Raw genomic sequence first — 24,025 nt, 5'->3', positions numbered from 1 at the left:
GCACCAGATAATGGAGCGCTCAGTACGCTCCGCTCAGTGAGCGCTTCGCTCTGCTGTGAGAGAGCGAGTGTAATCGATAGAAAACACTAGCCGACACCAGGAGCAAGTAAGCGAGAAACACATGGCTGGATGGACGACAGACGTCGGCATCGTGTTTTTGTGTTCCTGAATCTATTTTTATTTTTGGTACGTGGACAGAAATCTATGATAAAAAAACCTACATGCGAAATAGACCAAAGCTGGTTTGACGCTACGATGGACTTACAAACAAAACCTTTCCTTTATAGTATATACCTTTACAGCTCTTTGCAATTCCGCTTCTTTCACTGTCCCTTTTAAGTTCAGTGAATATCCCGAGTGACTCCTTTCTCCATTTTTGTCCATTTCATGCTGTTAATAAAGGATAAAATGGACAATAAAATATGTATTTTGTTCTAAATATTACTGCCCTCTTGTATTTATTTTTAATACTATTTTATAATAAGTAAAGGTTGACAACAATTTTATATTCTTCTGAACTAAATATAAAAGCTAAACTCGTAATTCATATGAATTTGTAGAGAACATGAAACCTACTTTTTTCTCTCTCTTGTACGAAGGAGGGACCCGAAGGCTTACACTGCAACCTGAGGCTTATTGTGCTTACCACTCCTTGTGAAAAATTGGGTAACCGAAAAACCGCGCTCTTGTACAAGTACAGCACGCCGCATCGTGAACTTAACCCTGGCTATTGTATGATGATATTGAGGGAAAGAAGACAGAGGACGGATAATGGAAAGTATTCTTTTCTCAATCGTACTATCAGGGACTGGAATGCTTTACCTGCAGACTTACTAAAAGCTTTACCAACAATCAAAAATGTATTTAAAATAGGCTTAAGGACTTTACTAATAGACGGTAATTATACACAGTATTTAAAAGATGTAAATGATATTTTGTTATTGAAGTGTTGTATCAGTGAAGAATTATGTTGTGTCAGTGAAGTGTGTTGTGTAAGTGAAACGTGTTCCTGTCAGTGAAGCTTTATAGTTTATAGTGGCAGTGCAAAGTATCTGAACAATAAAATGTTTTTGAAGTGTTAGTGAAATCAGGATAGAATCAGTGAAATATGTTGTAGTTCCAGTGCAGTGAGTGAGTTGACAGCGAAATGAGTGTAATGTTGAAAGGTACTTGTGTAGGTATGAACATATCATACTCGTGAGATTTAGTTCGAACTTAGGTTTAAGATACAAATTAGATTTATTTTAAATGTTATTTTAAGTGATCGTGCTTCATTTAATTTAGGATATTCCCTGTTATTATTATTATTATTATTATTATTATTATTATTATTATAAACTAGCCGTACCCGTGCGCTCCGCCGCGCCCGTTAGAAATAAATATAAAGTAATTACATAATTAAAATAGGACATTTGATCCAGGGAACATTCGTATTTGATAGAAGGATAAATCGTTTAATATGTTACTTAATTTAAATTGTATTTGCGTAATTAAAATGCGATCATTTTGATCCAGACCCCACTCATTTGGTCATAAAAATTATTTTAGGAAATACAGGAAACGAATGTACAGAATAGCCTATCAAGTTTTCTCTGCATAAGAATTTATTTTAATCTTACCTGTCCTCGATTCACTCAGAAGTTACTGTAATAACATTATAGCATTATGTTCATCTAGAGAAACTACACTTTCCAATGGTGAATTAATAATTAATTATACAAATCGGTTAATTTAGCTTCCGATATCACTTCATACAAACACAGAAACATTCTCTGTACGCTATCTTTCATAGCTTTCGATTGTTGCTGTCCAAGGCCCCTTATAGACGAAGTCATTTGTTTTTTAATTCATTACACGGCCTTAGATGGCAGTTATTTTAATTTTAAAACTCATTTATCTCATTAAATATCAGTCCTATCAAAATTTTTCAAGGAATAAAACTTATCGGAAATTATTTTTAAAGAAACGTTTGTTATGTAACATTTTTCACAAAAATCAATAATAAGCGAGATATTTTGATTTATTTAATTCAGGCCCCCTCATAACCCCCCTTTTAAATAATGTATTTTGAATGTCATATAGCCTAAAATCTAAGTTACAACGAACTTAATTTATATTCCAATTTTCATCGAAATCCGTTCAGCCATTATCGCGTGAAAAGGTAACAAACATACAGACAGACAGACATACATACAAACAAAAATTTCAAAAAAGCGATTTTCAGTTTCAGGGTGATTAATTATATATGTTAGGATCAATTATTTTTGGAAAATCGAAAATTACCAGAAAAATTTCGGCTACAGATTTATTATTAGTAATGATCAGGGAAAGGATTTATATGTAAATACATATTTACTTATAAAGCTAATATAATTTATATTTTGCATTATCTTTATGTTTCACAATGTGTAGGGTTGAAAAATCCTACTTTTATTTTCCATATTTTTCCATATTTTAGAGTTTAGTACATATTTTCGTTAATTTCCATATATTTTCCATATTTCATATAAAACAGTCCATATTATATTAGGTTTAACAATAAAACAAAACAAAATTCCATTAACTTTTAAAAATACATTTCAACAATAGAGATTTAAACACATGTTCAGTAATCCCTTTAACATCAGAGTTATTTGAAAATTAGCAGTCCTATCAACAATGGGAAAGTAAGTTACAAAACTGTATTAATTTAATTTAAAATTTTTAACAGACTTCAGTTGTGCAGCTCAACAGTTAAATGCCAGTCAGAGTACACATAGGTTCAGTTTTGTAAATCATACTATAAAGACGGTAAATATGCCAAAAGTACGTCATTCAGTCAATTTAAAATCAAAACTAACAAGTTACATTTCAGAATTTAAAGAAGATGGTTTATCAACTGACAATAAAATATTATTTTGTAATTTGTGTCAGTGTGCAGTATCATCTACACAAAAGTTCCTGGTGCAACAACACATTACAACTAGTAAACATCAGGCCAACAAACAACTAAATTCCAAGCAGAGACAATTGTTTTTAACACAACCAACAACATCGAATGTAAGATCTGAGTTTAACATCGACCTGTGCCGTTCTCTCATCTCTGCTGATATTCCTCTCTACAAACTAAAGAATAAGGTCTTCAGGGAATTCCTTGAAAAATATACTCAACATACAATCCCGGATGAGTCAACACTTAGGAAGACGTATGCTCCATCCATCTACGATGAGACAATACAGAAGATAAGAGATGAAATTAAAGATAGTTCAATTTGGGTTTCCATTGATGAGACTCCCGACAAAGAAGGTAGACTTGTTGGTAATGTAGTTATCGGTTTGTTAAGTGAACAATATTCTGAACGAATTCTTTTACATTGTGATGTTCTAGAAAAGTGCAATAACAAAACTATAGTTAAACTGTTCAACGAAGCTATGGGTATCCTGTGGCCAAAGGGTATTATGTACGATAATGTGTTATTCTTTATTAGCGATGCTGCCCCTTATATGGTCAAAGCTGGACAAGCATTATCTGTTGTATATCCTAAATTGACTCATTTTACTTGTGTGGCGCATGCATTTCATCGTGTGGCAGAAGTGGTCAGAGACAATTTCCCTAAAGTAGATTTGTTGATTTCATCAGTGAAAAAAGTATTTCTCAAAGCTCCCAGTAGAGTTAACGAAATGTACCCTGAAATTCCATTGCCACCAAAGCCAATTTTAACTAGATGGGGTACATGGCTAGAAGCAGTTGAATATTATGCCGAACATATAGACTCTATTAACAATGTTCTCCTTGCATTGGACTCTGAAGATGCAGTCTCAATTGATACTGCGAAAACAGTTACCTGTGACATAAGTGTGAAGAATGACTTAGCTCACATTCAGCATACATTTTCATGCATCATAAAAACGCTCAAAAGTCTCCAAAATAGGCACCTTTCACTATCTGAAAGTTTTGAAATTATAAATAGTACTGTGGAACAACTGAATCGTGGTAGAGGTAAAGTTGCAGATGCAGTAAGAGCTAAGGTGGACACTGTACTTTCAAAAAACCCTGGATATGAAGAACTACAAAAGGTTGTTGCTGTGATGAGTGGTGAATCAACAGTGAAGATTAACTTGGACTTATCCCCAGCAGACATTGTGAAATTGAATTATGTACCAGTTACTTCTTGTGACGTCGAACGCTCTTTTAGTCAGTATAAATCTATCCTCAGAGACAATAGAAGAAGATTCACTTTTCAGCACTTGAAAGAAATGTTTGTAACCTATTGTTATGGTAACAGACAATAAAAATTGTGTTTTGTTGAAACTACATTGGAAGATAAGGTACGTCCATTATATTTTTTGTTTAGTTTGATTAAAATGTACCAATATTTAACGTACATAGTCATTTTTTTATAATTTTAAGTCCATATTTAATTCCATATTTTGGTAAAAATCCATATTTAATTCCATATTTTGGTAAAAATAACTACATATATATTTACATATTTCATATATTTTTAGTCCATATAAATCCGTTCCCTGGTAATGATTATTGTTAGTTTTATGATTAATTGTATTTTTAATTAATAAGTTTATTATTGTCATTATTGAGTGTAATTAGTTACCACTGCCACCGGGTATATACCCATTGCAGTATGAATAAATACATACATACATAGATATGTGAATTAATGATGGCGATATGAGTCCTAGGTCCAACGCCTAAAATCGCCCCTCAATTGGTTGAGGGGAAACCTCGGAAAATACCCCAACCATGTAATTTGTCCCAACCGGGATTTGAACTCGGGCTCGCTCGTTTCATAGCCAGACGCGCTGACCATTACCCCACAGCGTTGGACATGAAACCGACTTACCAGAGTTCATAAGCGTATTGCTAGAGGGATTCTCACTCTTGAAAATTAATTATTATTCAGCAATCTTATGTTTATGATTATCTTTTTTCATGTAAATGCTATACGTAATTGTATGCAATTACACAAGCTATTTAATTATAATCGAGTACATTTCATGGGACGCTCTTTTGTAGGAAGAAACCGGTTTAAAAAAATAATATACTAAATGCACAAAATTTGCGAGTTTACCTTTAACACTAATGTCCTATCCGAAAAACAAACGACAGTAATATTTCAAACATACCAATTACAATTTTCCTGGTCTTCGCAGAAATTTTTATGAACTAGATTCTTAATAGCTTAGCATACAAAGACCGACAACGAAACCAACAAAATATAACAGTATTAATAACAACAATAATAAAATAAGATGTTTATTGGCTTCAAAAATTAGAATGAAAATGGCAACGTCAGAATAAGAATAGATAATAATATAGATTATCCGCTGTCGCAAAAATAGTAACAAATTCAGCGGATCAGCTCGATTCTCGTTAAAAAAAAAAAAAAAGAAAATTCTCTCTCTTTCAGGGGAACTCAGGTTCAATCCTATTTCATATAAGTTGTTGTTTAGTCAACTGATCGAAGATAGATTTAAACCTCGTGAGTGACACCAATAAAACATCATTCATGAGGCAACTAGGTCAGGAGATAATTGAGTAGTATGACAAGTTCCTTTTCTCCTCTATTATATACATCGCTGATTAGCTACATATTACACTAATCAGACTTCAGATGCATACAAACAAGTGTTCTTCCTCTGACACATATCGTCAAGTGAGATGTACTGCCTGAAAATAGATGTAGGCTACATATCAGCCAGAACCTCAATCAGAGATATTCACACAAGTAAGGACTAGTAGGCCTAATTTACGCATTTAAAGTACTTGTAAAATATGCAGTTGTATTTTTGTTACATAATATAGTTTAAGTTCACATTCATTCCTAGTGTTCTGCAAAAGGGCAGGTCTTTCACTGCAAACCCGGCACTCTCCAGTCTTTCTTATTTGATAAGTTTTAATTAGTAATTACAGCTGACGTAGTAATAAACAGTTCATAATAAATTTATGGGTTGTATGTAGGTTATGCATATAATTATATATATATATACATATATATATATATAGTCTATGTATTGTATGTATGAATGTATGTATGAAAGCATAATTATGTACTGTATGTATGTATGTACGTACGTATGTATGTATGTATGTATGTATGTATGTATGTATGTATGTATGTATGTGTGTATGTATCTATACTAATAATAAATCTGTAGCCGAAATTTTTCTGGTAATTTTCGATTTTCCAAAAATAATTGGTCCTAGCATATATAATTACCCACCCTGAAACCGAAAATCGCTTTTTTGGAATTTTTGTTTGTATGTCTGTCTGTCTGTCTGTCTGTATTTTTGTTACCTTTTCACGCGATAATGGCTGAACGAATTTCAATGAAAATTGGAATATAAATTAAGTTCGTTGTAACTTAGATTTTAGGCTATATGACATTCAAAATACATTATTTAAAAGGGGGGTTATGAGGGGGCCTGAATTAAATAAATCAAAATATCTCGCCTATTATTGATTTTTGTGAAAAATGTTACATAACAAACGTTTCTTTAAAAATAATTTCCGATAAGTTTTATTCCTTGAAAAATTTTGATAGGACTGATATTTAATGAGATAAATGAGTTTTAAAATTAAAATAACTGCCATCTAAGGCCGTGTAATGAATTAAAAAACAAATGACTTCGTCTATAAGGGGCCTTGGACAGCAACAATCGAAAGCTATGAAAGATAGCCTACAGAGAATGTTTCTGTGTTTGTATGAAGTGATATCGGAAGCTAAATTAACCGAGTTGTATAATTAATTATTATTTCACCATTGGAAAGTGTAGTTTCTCTAGATGGACATAATGCTATAATGTTATTACCAGGGAACGGATTTATATGGACTAAAAATATATGAAATATGTAAATATATATGTAGTTATTTTTACCAAAATATGGAATTAAATATGGATTTTTACCAAAATATGGAATTAAATATGGACTTAAAATTATAAAAAAATGACTATGTACGTTAAATATTGGTACATTTTAATCAAACTAAACAAAAAATATAATGGACGTACCTTATCTTCCAATGTAGTTTCAACAAAACACAATTTTTATTGTCTGTTACCATAACAATAGGTTACAAACATTTCTTTCAAGTGCTGAAAAGTGAATCTTCTTCTATTGTCTCTGAGGATAGATTTATACTGACTAAAAGAGCGTTCGACGTCACAAGAAGTAACTGGTACATAATTCAATTTCACAATGTCTGCTGGGGATAAGTCCAAGTTAATCTTCACTGTTGATTCACCACTCATCACAGCAACAACCTTTTGTAGTTCTTCATATCCAGGGTTTTTTGAAAGTACAGTGTCCACCTTAGCTCTTACTGCATCTGCAACTTTACCTCTACCACGATTCAGTTGTTCCACAGTACTATTTATAATTTCAAAACTTTCAGATAGTGAAAGGTGCCTATTTTGGAGACTTTTGAGCGTTTTTATGATGCATGAAAATGTATGCTGAATGTGAGCTAAGTCATTCTTCACACTTATGTCACAGGTAACTGTTTTCGCAGTATCAATTGAGACTGCATCTTCAGAGTCCAATGCAAGGAGAACATTGTTAATAGAGTCTATATGTTCGGCATAATATTCAACTGCTTCTAGCCATGTACCCCATCTAGTTAAAATTGGCTTTGGTGGCAATGGAATTTCAGGGTACATTTCGTTAACTCTACTGGGAGCTTTGAGAAATACTTTTTTCACTGATGAAATCAACAAATCTACTTTAGGGAAATTGTCTCTGACCACTTCTGCCACACGATGAAATGCATGCGCCACACAAGTAAAATGAGTCAATTTAGGATATACAACAGATAATGCTTGTCCAGCTTTGACCATATAAGGGGCAGCATCGCTAATAAAGAATAACACATTATCGTACATAATACCCTTTGGCCACAGGATACCCATAGCTTCGTTGAACAGTTTAACTATAGTTTTGTTATTGCACTTTTCTAGAACATCACAATGTAAAAGAATTCGTTCAGAATATTGTTCACTTAACAAACCGATAACTACATTACCAACAAGTCTACCTTCTTTGTCGGGAGTCTCATCAATGGAAACCCAAATTGAACTATCTTTAATTTCATCTCTTATCTTCTGTATTGTCTCATCGTAGATGGATGGAGCATACGTCTTCCTAAGTGTTGACTCATCCGGGATTGTATGTTGAGTATATTTTTCAAGGAATTCCCTGAAGACCTTATTCTTTAGTTTGTAGAGAGGAATATCAGCAGAGATGAGAGAACGGCACAGGTCGATGTTAAACTCAGATCTTACATTCGATGTTGTTGGTTGTGTTAAAAACAATTGTCTCTGCTTGGAATTTAGTTGTTTGTTGGCCTGATGTTTACTAGTTGTAATGTGTTGTTGCACCAGGAACTTTTGTGTAGATGATACTGCACACTGACACAAATTACAAAATAATATTTTATTGTCAGTTGATAAACCATCTTCTTTAAATTCTGAAATGTAACTTGTTAGTTTTGATTTTAAATTGACTGAATGACGTACTTTTGGCATATTTACCGTCTTTATAGTATGATTTACAAAACTGAACCTATGTGTACTCTGACTGGCATTTAACTGTTGAGCTGCACAACTGAAGTCTGTTAAAAATTTTAAATTAAATTAATACAGTTTTGTAACTTACTTTCCCATTGTTGATAGGACTGCTAATTTTCAAATAACTCTGATGTTAAAGGGATTACTGAACATGTGTTTAAATCTCTATTGTTGAAATGTATTTTTAAAAGTTAATGGAATTTTGTTTTGTTTTATTGTTAAACCTAATATAATATGGACTGTTTTATATGAAATATGGAAAATATATGGAAATTAACGAAAATATGTACTAAACTCTAAAATATGGAAAAATATGGAAAATAAAAGTAGGATTTTTCAACCCTACACATTGTGAAACATAAAGATAATGCAAAATATAAATTATATTAGCTTTATAAGTAAATATGTATTTACATATAAATCCTTTCCCTGGTTATTACAGTAACTTCTGAGTGAATCGAGGACAGGTAAGATTAAAATAGCTTCTTATGCACAGAAAACTTGATAGGCTATTCTGTATATTCGTTTCCTGTATTTCCTCAATTAATTTTTATGACCAAATGAGTGGTCTCTGGATCAAAATGATCGCATTTTAATTATGCAAATACAATTTAAATTAAGTAACATAATAAACGATTTATCCTTATATCAAACACGAATGTTCCCTGGATCAAATGTCCTATTTTAATTATGTAATTACTTTATATTTATTTCTAACGGGTGCAGCGGAGCGCACGGGTACGGCTAGTAGTAATAATAATAATAATAATAATAATAATAATAATAATAATAATAATAATAATGTTTTATTTTCGCTGACAGAGTTAAGGCCATAAGGCCTTCTCTTCCACTCAACCAGCCTTAATCAATACAATACATACTCGTATTTAAATTACGAATATTTACACTACACTTAAAAGGTTCTCCAGCAATATTCTTCAGTTAAGTTTTAAGTATGTATGTATGTACGTATGTTCAGGGCTATTACTAAGAGATTTCAACGTAGATTAATTGTGAAACTTCAATAACTCTATGGTCACTCATCTGTTTCTTCTTCATTGAAATAGGGAAATAGGAAATCTGTATTTTATTTGGTGACCAAGGAACGTTAGCAACATTTGATATCAGACACTTTCTTCCTTATTTACAGATGGCTTTCACAGAACCCAGAGGTTCATTGCCGCCCTCACATAAGCCCGCCATCGGTCCCTATCCTGAGCAAGATTAGTCTATTCTCTACCATCATATCCCATCTCCCTCAAATCCATTTCAATATTATCCTCCCATCTACGTCTCGACTCCCCAAAGGTCTTTTTCCCTCCGGTCTCCCAACTAACACTCTATATGCATTTCTGGATTCGCCCATACGTGCTACATGCCCTACCCATCTCAAACGTGTGGATTTAATGTTCTTAATATGTCAGGTGAAGAATACAATGCGTGCACTTATTTTGGCGTTGCGTAACAAGCTGTTTTTACGATGATGGGTTGTTAGCTCTACGCCCAACCCCCAAGCTGGAGGACCACCCCTTATCAGCTGTCCGTGACTGCTTCTTCAATATATTCGCAGCTATCCTCCATATCTAGAAGGTGTATCCTCTAACAAACAAACGTTCTGATGGGGGCAGATAAAAAAGTTAGTTTTTTTTCTTCCACCATGTTAATAATGTCAAAAGAAGTGCTTATACAAATTTTGGTCACTCGACCGCAATTACGAGGCCGTCCAGAAAGTGGTTTTCCCTGGGGCCGTTTATAGAAACAAGCATAATTGCATGGAAATATTTATTGAAACAGATACAGCAATTGTTGCGCTATTTCAATCATATCCTCCACTAGAATTGAGACATTTGTCATACCATGGAATCAATTTTTGTGTCGCAGAAGTCAGACGCCTCAGATCGGAACCAGCGTTTGACTGCGTCTGCACCTCTCTCTGAAGATCCCATGATATGAGAAATGTCTCAATTCCGATGGAAAATATTTTGAAAAATAATTCAACAATTGCTGTGTCTTTTCCAATAAATTTATCCAATGAAACTGTGTTTTTTTCCTGTTAACGGCCCCTGGCGAACTTATTTTTTTACGGCCCTCGTAATTGCGGTCGAGTGGCCAAAATTTGTATAAGCACTTCTTTTGACATTATTAACATGGTGGAAGAAAAAAATTTAACTTTTTTATCTGCCCCATCAGAACCTTTGCTTGTAAGACATTTTCTTCCTGTGCTTCAAAAATGCTAATGGAGGAAAAATCATCCGTAATAGCTTAGATTGCAATAATCAATTTTAATAACTTACTGCATATTTTTATTTAAAATTATTTAGTTTTTGTATTCTGATGGGAATTCTGATGGAAGAAATCGATGATCTATCGTCATTGAGAGATGGGCGATCGCATTATGCTATTCAGTCGTCCGAAAAGACCCGGTGGGCAGAAGGCTGTGCATAGCGTTTCTAAATGTCTGCGATGACGAACTAATACTTTGTGGGAGTTCATCGCTTTATCTCCCCCGTAAATCAATATAACGCCCATGTGTTATTCTTTGCTGAATATTGCCTGCTTTTTCAAACTTAATAAATCTTCTTCCTACTACTAACGCTCGAATTTAGAGTTCTTAAGTGTAGAACAGGCATCGCAAAACGTCACACATTCATAACGCAATATAAATACTGCCCGTTAGACACAAAGTGAAGACAGGGGTGGGGAGCATCGGTCGCAGTAAAGACTGGTTCACAATAAAGCGGGAACGAGAACCAGAATGAAAACGAGAAGCAGAGAACGTGAATATGAAAATGTTTGATTCACAATAAACCGAGAACGTAGACGACTATGCATATCGATATGCATGTCAATAACGATATGTAAAGTCGATATTACGCATTGTGATGTTATTTGTGTATAATTGACCAATGGCGTTCTCTCATGAGTACAAGGCAGCCAACATAAACACAGGTTAACCAACTTCGAAATTTCAACTGAAACATTTCATTAGGTACGGTACTATAAATAATACACATGCATCTTTATTATCACAACCTATTTTAAGTCTACCATAACGTAAAATAATTAGAGAAGAAACATTTGTAATAGAACAAAAATGAACACAACAGTAGTTATTGAATTGAAGCATGAATATGCAGTGTGTAATACAAGCAATACAGTAATAAAATATGATTCACTTAAGATCGGTGTTCAAAGATGCAGCTATTGAAAGCCACGTATTCTCCTTCATTTTCTCATCTTTATACGAGGCGCGCCGCTTATCGTAAACGTGAAGATTTTCCTCAACACTCAATATTAGAATCTCATCAAATAAAACTTGCTCCGTGATGCACAGCACAGAACAAAATAATGCATAGGTTATGTCTTCTTGCTACAAAATATACGACGACAAAATAGCTTTTAGATGGCAATAGAATGAATCTAGTGGGCTGTGATCGGAAACGTGAACGCCAAGGTTGAAACTTGGCCAAATCTCCATTCCCGATCCTGGGCTCCGGCAAGCTTTTCGTTAATTGTGAATGCTCACATTTAAATGCACACATTTTATCAATTTCACCGTTTTCGTTTTCGTTCCGATTGTCGTTTCCGGTTTATTGTGAACCAGCCTTAAGCTAGACAGCGGAGGCGATTTGTGATCGTCACTACCTTTCGTGTTAATAACAAAGAAATAACAAGCGAAAGAAGGAAGTGATATCTTTTATGATCATATTATTTTCATCTGCATTCTTTTATTTTTTATAACAATATTTCCATTCTGTAAGATCTCAAAATTAGGGGTTGCCTCATAAGTAGCCACTGCCAAATGTGCTCGAAGATTGTTAAGCGCGATCTTCTTTTTGATTTTAATATGTTTAATTTTGAAAAAAAAAATAGCTGTTCACAAATATACGTAGAACCGAACATAGCTGCGATTGTGGCAGCAAATGATCTAAGACGTGGATATTTAGAGGAGTCAATATTTGTAAATACATCTAAACCAACACAATCCTTATGGTTGCTTTTCACAAAGGTGTCATTTTGGAGATCAGCAACCTCAAATTGGACGGAGTTACGCAACAACAGACCAACCGACAATTTGAAAAAAAAATCAGATATTTGCACAAATCTGTTTTTGGCTTGATTATTTAGGCTAACTCGGAGAAAATAAAGAACGCGATATATGTAATTTGCTGCTATTTACAAGCAAAATTCGTTTATTGCATAAAATTTATTTATTTATTTATTTTATTTTATTAATTTAATTTATTTATTTAATTAATTAATTTATTTTATTTATTTATTTTATTTATTTATTTTTATTATTTATTTATTTACTCGTTTACTCGTTTATTTATTTATTTATTTATTTATTTATTTATTTATTTATTTATTTATTTATTTATTTATTTATTTATTTTGCTTTGTAATATTAAATCAACTGCTAGTCTGTTATTAAAAATCCGTTAGAGTTTTTTTAGTATTATTATGTGCCATTTTTGTAATAGTATGAATGTTACAATACTTCTTGCATAAAATGTTTAATAAAAACCAGATTTATTTCAATGGTCATTATCTCGAAAACAGATTTTTGTCGGTTGATCTCTTATTGCGTAGGCTAACTGCATCCAATTGTTAGTTTGGTCGTACCTTCAGAATGAGTCTGTTAAAAGGATTTGCAAATAGAGAGAAATCATTTTCCATTTGCTTAAAATCACAAAATCTTCTATCTCTGAATTCTGAAAGTAATATTTTTAGAATGTCGCAGTATTTATCTATTCTTGAGTCAAAAACTTTTGAAAGTGACTTCAGTCAGCACGTAATAGAATGGGATGACATCGCTGTAGCATATTTATATCAGATGGACCATTTAAGATGATAATGCAAAAGATCTTAAAAAGAAAGAAACATTTCAGAAAGAAATGTTTTAAATTAAATGAAGGATGAATAGAACAGAGAAAAATTCTCTCCGTCACCGGAACTCGAACCCGGGTTTTCAGTTCTACGTGTTGACGCTTTATCACACCGGATTCCAGTTCCGATTCTGGATCTAATCCCCTCAGTTTAAGTTCTACCTCTCTGTTCCCCTTTGCTGGCCTATCCTCACTATGTCCAACGCACTATGTACAGAGGTGCACTCATTACGAGTGACTAAGTGGCCGGGATCCGTTGGAAATATCATAATTATGTACTTCGGTACATGATGATAATATTTTAAATGAAAGTTAATTGACTTTAAGAGGGAAAGCAAATTTCGTTATAGCCTATATGTTGTATTTGGAGGAAGTTTTCGAGGTCATTTTTGAAGATCAATCTAATTTTTTTAAAGGGAAGTCTATAGTTTTTCTTTTTAATCTTATTCCTTGTACAAAAATAAACAACGTTTGTAGAAACCATTCTTGGATTTAGCGTGTAATTTCAGAGATATTTGAAAAGTAAAAATGCACAAAAGAAATTCATTTTATATTTCATAAGTATCTAAATAGTATTAATTTCTTCTATCAGTTTTTACCTATGGGGTTATCGTAGCGTTGGCGTTGGTCGATGTACCAACGAAAACATGAAGGAGCGCATACGAAATGCTTGTGCGAATAAATATCCACCCAACTGCACACTTTCATGTCTTTTAGGTTAGGGTATATTATATAATGTGTTCTATTGTGCCATTTCTATTTTAATATGTGTTCTTTTAGAGAGTAGTTGGATGTAATCATAGGTGGGGGGGGGGGACCTACAAAGGAGGACTTGTTTTGGGTACAAAGCACGTACGGTCAGAAGACCCGTGCATTGGATTTTAGAGAAAATTATGACAATATAAAATCTGTATGTATAATATTACTCAATAAATCCATCTATCTATCTATTGAGAGAGAAATAGTTTTGCGTATACATCAATTGTGTCTTCAAAGAACTGTAAAGTATATTGCGGTAGAAGGGCATTACTGTAACCATTTTTAAAAATAATGTTTACTTGAATGTACCTTTTTTATAATAAAAATTTATATGCTTATGAAATGTATTAATTTCTATCATTCATTTTTACACTTCAAATATCTGTAAAGGTATGCATTAAATTAAAAAAGTAGCTTACACAAACGTCGTTTATTTTTGTACGAGGAACGATAATAAAAATAAACCTGATAGAATTAAAAAAAAATAGATTGGCTATCAAATTATCTTAAAAAGTCCTCAAAATAGAACTTAATGCAATTTTATTTCCACCTTAAAGTCAATGAACTATTATATGAAACATTTATTTCGAATTTTTACACGTTTCGCACGATCTCTAGAAATCTCAGACCTAGAGTGACATTTATTACGACTATTTCGTGAATAAAATGAAAATTTAAATAATACATCCTTAAAATTCGCTCACAAAATGTTAATTATAAGTACACTTATGAATACTTAACATATTCAGACATTGTGAAGTCGAAATAGATGAATAACGATTAATGCAATAAAGAAATTGAAAGTTATTCAGTAATGCCAATTGAGAAAAGCCAAATACAGATTTTAAAATGTTAATTACATGTACTGCGCTTTTCTATTGTTATTATAACAGAAATAGCCTACGTTTTCATTATCTGCTGAAATCATAATTTAATTTATGCTCGACCATGCCGAAATGTAGTAATTATACACCTGGTAGCAGTACTTTAATGCATGTCATTAAAGTACACCTATTCATTAAAGTTCAGATTTTCGATTATTCTCGGAATGCAATCGAAAGACAACGAGGGAAACGTCACGGAGGCTGGAAATCCGATACTGTCGCAGAAGGTTATGTTCTGTTACTATAATAATTAGCGTTAATTGTAAATAATATTCAAATAAATTCAATTTGTCATCTCGTTTTTCAATTCTAAATCAATTTCCAGGTTATATAAAAATTATTTCATATTATTTTCTAGATTACATCAAGGTCAGTGACATTATTGTTCCTCGGAAAAAATCAATACTTTCGCGTCTGCGCATCTCACAATTTACTATTTATGCACAAGGTCACTTCCAATCTTCAGTCAGATACGAATAAAGTGAATACTTCTGAATAATTTCAAGTTAGAAATATGGTCTAGTATAAAACGTCGTATGAAACTTGCCTATAATGGTAATTAAGACGCTCGTATGAAAATTATGAAACTCGCTTGCGCTCGTTTCATAAACAAACATACTCGCGTCTTAATTACTATCATTATAGGCTCGTTGCATAATGTACTATTAAACACTTTATAGTATAATACAAATAACCTGATATATAATTAATTAAATGAACAATAGTTATGAAGGAGTGTCATTTTCTTTAGATACAACGCCTATGAATTCGGAAGAAGATGTGGAAGACGGATTTCGCGCCTTTATGTATTACAATGGATTCATGCTTATCGATTTACGTGGAAACAGTTGGCGACACTGATTAAACAAAAGAACGACCAAGCGATAAATTGATAGTGATAAAACGACTGCAGAAATTATCGCGATGTATGACTGTGACTGGTTGGAATTCACAATTTCATTAGGGGAGAGTCGGGTAGTATCGGACATCGGGTAATATCGGACAGTGCGTTTCTTTCATCTACCACCATATGGTAGTACCTGAATGACATGGTTACGTTTCTCTATGCGGCATCATAGAAACGTAACCATATCAATCAGGTGCTATCATCGTGTGGTAGATGAAAGAAACTCACTGTCCGATATTACCCGATGTCCGATACTACCCGACTCTCCCCTACACTTCATTGGCCGAAAATGGAATGACGTCATATAAACGAAATAGTCAACAGTAATCTCACTAGAGGTTTTGATTTATCTAGAGAAAATCAAAACTCGAGTGGGATTTAATTGACTATTACACGATTAGAAGATAGTATATAAAGATTAGAAGAAATGAAGTACTCATACTCTAATACAATAAAATATTAACTGACTTAACGAAATTCTATTTTACTAATGTTAGCTTCGCCAAAACGTTAGAACGGAGCCGCCATTTTCAGTAGACTGTCTATGCTGGAAACAAATGACGTTCACAAAGCATGTTTTACAGTACCGTAAAGAATCTGCAGTTTGAAATGTTGGCAAAGAAACAAACAAATGGTAGGGAGGTGATAAAAACAGAAGAAAGTATATAAAGATTAGAAGAAATAAAGTACTCTAATAAAATAAAATAGATGTTAATTGACTTACTAAAATTCTATTTCAGTAATGTTACTTTCACCAAAACATTTGAACGGAGCCGCCATTTTCAGTCGACTATATATGCGGGAAACAAATTAAGATCGCAAAGCATGTTTTATAGTTCTGTAAAGAATTTGCGGTTTGAAATGTTGGCAAACAAAGAAACAAATGCTAGAGTAGTGATAAAAACAAACAAATGCTAGCGAAGCAATAAAATTGTGCGATAAGCAGCCATGATTGGTTGAAAGACGTCCTTTCGTATCGTTTTATTGGTCAAAAGTAGTATGACGTGGTAAAAGTTTAATAGTTAACTTAAATGGCCCACCCGGTATAGTGTTCCAAATCCTTACAGACGTGAAGATGTAACCGGCTGACGGTCCCAATCCTTCAACTAGATAATGAAGACTATTGTGGTTCATAGGTAAAGAACGTAAGGCTTTTGGCAAATTATAATTAATATTTCATTTGACTAATAACTATCTGAACGCAATTAGTGTGCATTTGTGTGGGCATTGTGTGGATGTGCGTGTATCTATTGCAGTGGGTAGATGAATAGGAGGTAGGTGTATGTTATGTGGGTGACATCGAACAACGCTGGAGCCTTTGTCCGATCTTCATGGAACTCTAATGTAATCAAGCTATTAGAATCAGTCTCCTCATCACGTTTAGTGAAATCACAATTGAGCTCAAGTGAGTGTCTGGGAGGGCGATGAAGAGAGCTAGTTACCACTCTGGCAACAAGAAAGCTTAATTTTCAAGAGGCCCGACGTTCAAATCCTAAGATTATCTTCTCTCTTGAGGTTCTTGAAGATTTTTCTGAATTCATTCATCATTTAATTCCACCTATACTCTTCATTTCAATTAAAATTTCTCCTAATTTAGTCAAAGCAGACAGTTTATACCAAAATATTAATAATTGATTAAATGGCGATCTTATTCGTGTTAATTAAGTAAGCATGTGCGGCTTATAGCTGTTTCGGTGCTAGCCTACTTGACACCATCCTCAGAGCCTTCTGTGTCTCGGCGTCATTTCAACTTCGCTGTCTGTTGTGTGGGTGCCTTCGTGTGATGAAGAGTTGAGTCAAGTAGTGTGTCAGTTCTGAAATTGATCTGTGTGTTGAGAATTTGATTAGGGTGTGTTTTAGTGTGTCTGTATATTTCATATTGTTCTAGTGTGTTGAGTTTTTGGTTTTTGGGTTGTATGTGTACGATTTCCATGTCTGTATTTATGTTATTGTATGTGTGGTTAGCATTAGTTCGGCATATGTAGATGTATTGTGTCCTCTGGTTATTGATTTAATGTGTTTTTTGTATCGAGTTTGGAATGATCTGCCTGTCTGTCCAAGAACACATTAAAGCAATAACCAGAGGACACAATACATCTACATATGCCGAACACATAATTAATGCTAACCACACATACAATACCATAAATACAGACATGGAAATCTTACACATATAACCCAAAAACCAAAAACTCAACACACTAGAACAATATGAAATATACAGACATACTAAAACACACCCTGATCAAATTCTCAACACACAGATCAATTTCAGAACACACACACTATTTGACACAACTCTTCATCACACGAACGCACCCACACAACAGGCAGCGAAGTTGAGATGACGCCGAGACACAGAAGGCTCTGAGGATGGTGTCAAGCAACACCGAAACAGCTGTAAGCCGCACATGCTTACATAATTAACACGAATAAGATCGCCATTTAATCAATTATTAATATTTTAGTATAAACTGTCTGCTTTGACTAAATTGGGACAAATTTTAATTGAAATGAAGAGTATAGGTGGAATTAAATGATGAATGAATTCAGAAAAATCTTCAAGAATCTCAAGAGAGAAGATAATCTTGGGATTTGACCGTCGGGCCTCTTGAAAATTAAGCTTTCTTGTTGCCAGAGTGGTAACTAGCTCTCTTCATCGCCCTCCCAGACACTCACTTGAGCTCAATTGTGATTTCACTAAACGTGATGAGGAGACTGATTCTAATAGCTTGATTACATTAGAGTTCCATGAAGATCGGACAAAACCTCCAGCGTTGTTCGATGTCACCCACATAACATACACCTACCTCCTATTCATCTACCCACTGCAATAGATACACGCACAGAAATATACAGACACACTAAAAGACACCCTAATCAAATTCTCAACACACAGATCAATTTCAGAACATACACACTATTTGACACAACTCTTCATCACACGAACGCACCCACACATCTAGTAGGCTCTGAGGATTGTGTCAAGCAACACCGAAACAGCTGTAAGCCACACATGCTTATATAATTAACACGATCGCCATTTAATCAATTATTAATAAAATCTATTCTAAATTTTCAATTTAATTTTTCTCACAATGCACTTTTCCGAGTTACGCCCTTATTACATCAAACTCCTCAATTTAAACTTTAATCAGCAAGCTTAGAGTCTATTTGCGAGCAAGATAGCCACTCGACCACTGAGATAACAGCACTAGATAAGCGTCACTCTCTAATCTCTCCGAGAGGGAGAAAACTTCGCATTTTCCTTGTTGGTATCTCACTTCAGTTGCGCTATTATTACCCGCTGACAGAGTGTTCCTACATTTTTTTATCGGAAAGTGGGTCATTCTGCACAGTTTTGCAAGATAAATGAATCATTTGATAAATCAAGACCCAAGATATAAGTGAGCAGTGGCCTGTTTCACGAAAGTACAAGTTAAAAGTTACAGGTGAATATATCGATAATTTGTAAAACTTGTAACTTACAGGTGTATTACGAAAGTATACTTCTGCACTTGTAAGTGAAGGAGAGAAAGTACAAGTTACAGGTTGAATTTCACGCATGGTTGTCAATGGTCACCAATGTTTCTTTACAGTTGTATAAGTTTTAGGTTACCAGTGTAGTGAAAATATTATGCAAGTCCGACCCAACTCTGTCAGTGTGTAGCTTATGTTACATATAATTAATTAATTTCTCTTTTTTGTAAGACACTTAGAAAAAGCTCCAAACAAAATATTCTCTTTTTTTTTTCTCCAAAATTTCCTTTACTCTATGCAATTTAGAATCCATTTATACGTTACAATTTACAAGAATTGCAATTGTTCGTAATTATTTATAACTATCACCACGCAATTAAGATAACCCAGAGGGCGGTGGTGTGAACAAAGAATCGTCGGCATGACCTACATTGTAGAAGTCATGGCTGCCTTAAATATCGTCTCCTTTCAAGCCAAAAAAATTCTGTACTAAATTAAGAAATGCCTGTAACCTGTAACTTGCATTTACTAGTGCAGTTTCCTGTACACTTGAAGACTTGTAACTTGTATTTTCGTAAAACAGGCCCTAGGTGATTTACAAAACTGTCCTTTTCCACAAATTAAAAAAAATAGATTTTAGCTGATTATGTTAGTGTTGGTACATATACATCTACAAACGTTCATAATTTGTGCCAAGACCACCTTTTTTCTATATTATCTTTGATGTGAAATATGAGTGCTCCTGCAAAATTCTCCCTTTCCAACTCCCTGTACACAGCAGAATTTATCTTTTCTATGTAAGTAATTTTGTAACCAAAGACGCCTTTCCCTATACTCGTTGCAGAGTCTATGTTGTTCATGTAACACTGTCTAAATCTAGCTCTTTCTTTCCCAACTAACAGTGATTGAATTGTAATCATTATCAAAAAGTACATAAATGAATCATTATTCGAAATCACTGCCGAGAATGCGGCAGTGTGGACACGAAACGAAGACATTCAAACGTGGAAATCCATGGATGCAGATTATTCGAGCTGCTGTTAGTATTTTTATGCAAAATTCGAACAAAGTACATAAAGATTGTTGTATTTTGAAGTACACTCCTCAAAGCGTTTCACAGAGAGCATCTCGAGCAAAAGTACTAAAACTCAGGAAACAAATACTACTTACGTTAGAATTAAACAAGGTCCAATACAGGTAGGGTCTGTGCTAAAACCTTGTCTTATTTTGGGGATATCCAGATATCTTGTCCAAAACGTATGCAGAAAAAAGTAAGCACTGGACTTTCTCCTAAACAAAACAGGGATGGTGATAGATCCTCTAAAATATAAGAGACAAAGAGAAATGCAGTAGTTAAGAGTTCATTAAAAATTGCACCCAGTTAAAGAACATCATCATACAAATAAATATAATTAGAAACTGAATTTTCTGTTTCAAGAACTATCATAATCTGGCGAATTTATTGTCAAAACTGTCCTTTTCCTCCGGTTTTCTACAGAACTGTAATTTTCCAATTTTTATATTTCCATTTCGTATTATGTTCTGGTCAAGAGACATAATCATATACTTTTTTTCATTATTTACTTCCGAACCTATCTCATTACTTGCTTCAATCAAAATTCCCCTGTTTTCTCTAATAGTTTGTGGATTTTCTCCTAACATATTCACGTCATTGGCATAAACAAGCAGCTGATGTAACCCATTCAATTTCAAACAGTCCATGTTTTCCTGAAATTTCCTAATGGCACATTCTAAAGCAAAGTTAAAACGTAAAGGCCAGTGCAGCTCCTTGCTTTACGCCGCACTGAATTGGAAAAGCATCAAACAGAAACTGGCCTATACGGACTCTGCTGTATCTTTCATTGAGAAACATTTTAATTACTCGAACTAGCTTCTTGAGAATAGTAAATTCAATAAAAATATTATTTAAAACTTCTCCGTTAACCAAGTCATATGCCTTTTTAAAATTTATGAATAACTAATGTTCTGTGCCCTTATACTCACATTTTTCTCCAATATCTGTCGAATACAAAAATCTGATCAATAGTCGATCTATTTTTTACTTGAAGCAAGTAAAGAGATAGGTTTGGAAGTAAATCCCGAAAAGACAAAGTACATATATGATTATGTCTCGTGACCAGAATATTGTACGAAATGGAAATATAAAATTTGGAACTTTATATTTTGAAGAGGTGGAAAAATTCAAATACCTGGGAGCAACAGTAACAAATATAAATGATACACTGGAGGAAATTAAACACAGAATAAATATGGGAAATGCCTGTTATTATTCGGTTGAGAAGCTTTTATCATCCAGTCTGCTGTCAAAAAATCTGAAAGTTAGAATTTATAAAACAATTATATTACCGGTTGTTCTTTATGGTTGTGAAACTTGGACTCTCACTTTGAGAGAGGAACATAGATTAAGGATGTTTGAGAATAAGGTGCTTAGGAAAATATTTGGGGCTAAGAGGGATGAAGTTACAGGATAATGGAGAAAGTTGCGCAACACAGAACTGCACGCATTGTATTCTTCACCTGATAGAATTAGGAACATTAAATCTAGACGTTTGAGATGGGCAGGGCATGTAGCACGTATGGGCGAATCCAGAAATGCATATAGAGTGTTAGTTGGGAGGTCGGAGGGAAAAGACCTTTAGGGAGGCCGAGATGTACGTGGGAGGATAATATTAAAATGGATTTGAGGGAGGTGGGATATAATGATAGAGACTGGACTAATCTTGCTCAGGATAGGGACCAATGGCGGGCTTATGTGAGGGCGGCAATGAACCTCCGGGTTCCTTAAACGCCAGTAAGTAAGTAAGTCGATCTATTACACCTTAATTGGAAATGTATCCTTTGAAGAGATGGAATACCTGGGACCAACAGTAACAAATATAAATGACACTTGAGAGGAAATTAAACGCAGAATAACTATGGAAAATGCCTTTTATTATCCGGTTCAGAAGCTTTTGTCATCTACATTGTTTTAAAAAACTGAGAGAATTTATAAAACAGTTATATTACCGGTTGTGCTGTATGGTTTTGAAACTTGGACTCACATAGGTTAAATTAAGAATGTTCGAGAATAAGGTGCTTTAAAAAAATATTTGTGGCTATAACGGATGAAGTTACAGGAAAATGGTGAAAGAACAGCACGCATTGTATAGTTCACCCAACATAATTTAAGGATATTAAATCCAGGCATTTGAGATGGACAGGGCATGTAGCACGTATGGGCGAATATAGAAATGCATAATAGCGTGTTAGTTGAAAGGCCTGAGGGAAAAAGGCCTTTGGAGAGCCCGAGACGTAGATGGGAGGATAATATTAAAATGGATTTGAAAGAGTTGGGATATGATGGTAGAGACTGGATTAATCTTGTTCAGATAGGGACCGAGGGCGGGCTTATGTGAGGGCGGCAATGAACCTCCGGGTTGTCCAAAAGCCATTTGTAAGTAAGTAGAAATTTCGTGATGGTACAATGTCTAGAAGTATGTGAACTTATCTCATACACGCCTTATCTCGCGCAGTCCGAAAGGTTAATGTAATATTGAAGACAAGTACTCAATAAAGTAGAACAAGTGCGGAAAATTACTGCTATTTGTGTTGACTCACAGCTAAAGGTAAACAGCTATTAGCGATGTAGTTGTGGAAAACATCTGGAGCAGAATATGTAAATAAACAGAAACACTTATGCCATTCCCTCCGCTATTCAACTCATGATAATACATACGAATTGTGTGACAGAGGTTTCGAAATGTTTGCTGATTGTGTATAAATACACAACATACCGGTACTCCATGATAGAGATTATATTGTTATAATTTATTAAAAGGGAATATAATAAAAAAGAAGATTGATAAATGGGCAACTTACTAGTGTTATAAATTTAAGCACGTGGGCTTACAGCCGTTTCGGTATGTACACCATCGTCAGAGCCTACTGGATCATAGCGCAATCTTGATATCGCTGCCTGTTGTAAGGGTGTGTTTGTGTGTTGTAATGTGGAGTCAAATAGTGTGTTCTGAAATTGATCTGTATGTTGAGAATTTGATTTTGGTGTGTTTTAGTGTGTCTGTATATTTTGTATTATTCTAGTGTGTTGAGTTTTTGGTTTTTGGGTTGGATGTGTAGGATTCCTCAAGGTTCTTCTCCTTATTCATAACATTATTGTTCAATACAATAATTTCATTATCACATCCTTCTTTATACACTTATCTTCCTCTTTCCTTCATTTTACAATCTGTTAGATTATCATAATTTTCGTGCCCTCCTTTATCATATTTTCTTCATTCTCTTTCCAATTCCTTCTCTCATTATTTTCCTTTTCCGCATGATTGTCCTTTCTTCCACTTTCCTTTTCTTATCTTGTTTTTCTCTTATCCTTATATTTCAGCTATTCCAGTTGTAAAGAATGTTAAATTTTTACTATTTTCAAAGTCTATATATTGAAAATAACATGGTTTTTGTAAACTTTTATTATTGGAATCAATTTAAAAGATCAGTACCATTTTACATAAAAAATTGGTTTGAATAA

The 24,025-nt window shown here is 33.9% G+C and overlaps 1 protein-coding gene across 17 annotated transcripts in view; it reads right to left on the bottom strand.

The window, feature by feature from the left end:
• Positions 1-24,025, bottom strand: part of Rim (Rab3 interacting molecule) — a 513,404-nt gene that overhangs the window by 464,730 nt on the left and 24,649 nt on the right. The window lies entirely within an intron of this gene.

The sequence above is a fragment of the Periplaneta americana genome, chromosome 3, assembly GCF_040183065.1.
Source record: "Periplaneta americana isolate PAMFEO1 chromosome 3, P.americana_PAMFEO1_priV1, whole genome shotgun sequence".
Taxonomy (NCBI): Eukaryota; Metazoa; Arthropoda; class Insecta; order Blattodea; family Blattidae; genus Periplaneta; species Periplaneta americana.
This window is presented reverse-complemented; position numbering and strand designations above follow the sequence as displayed.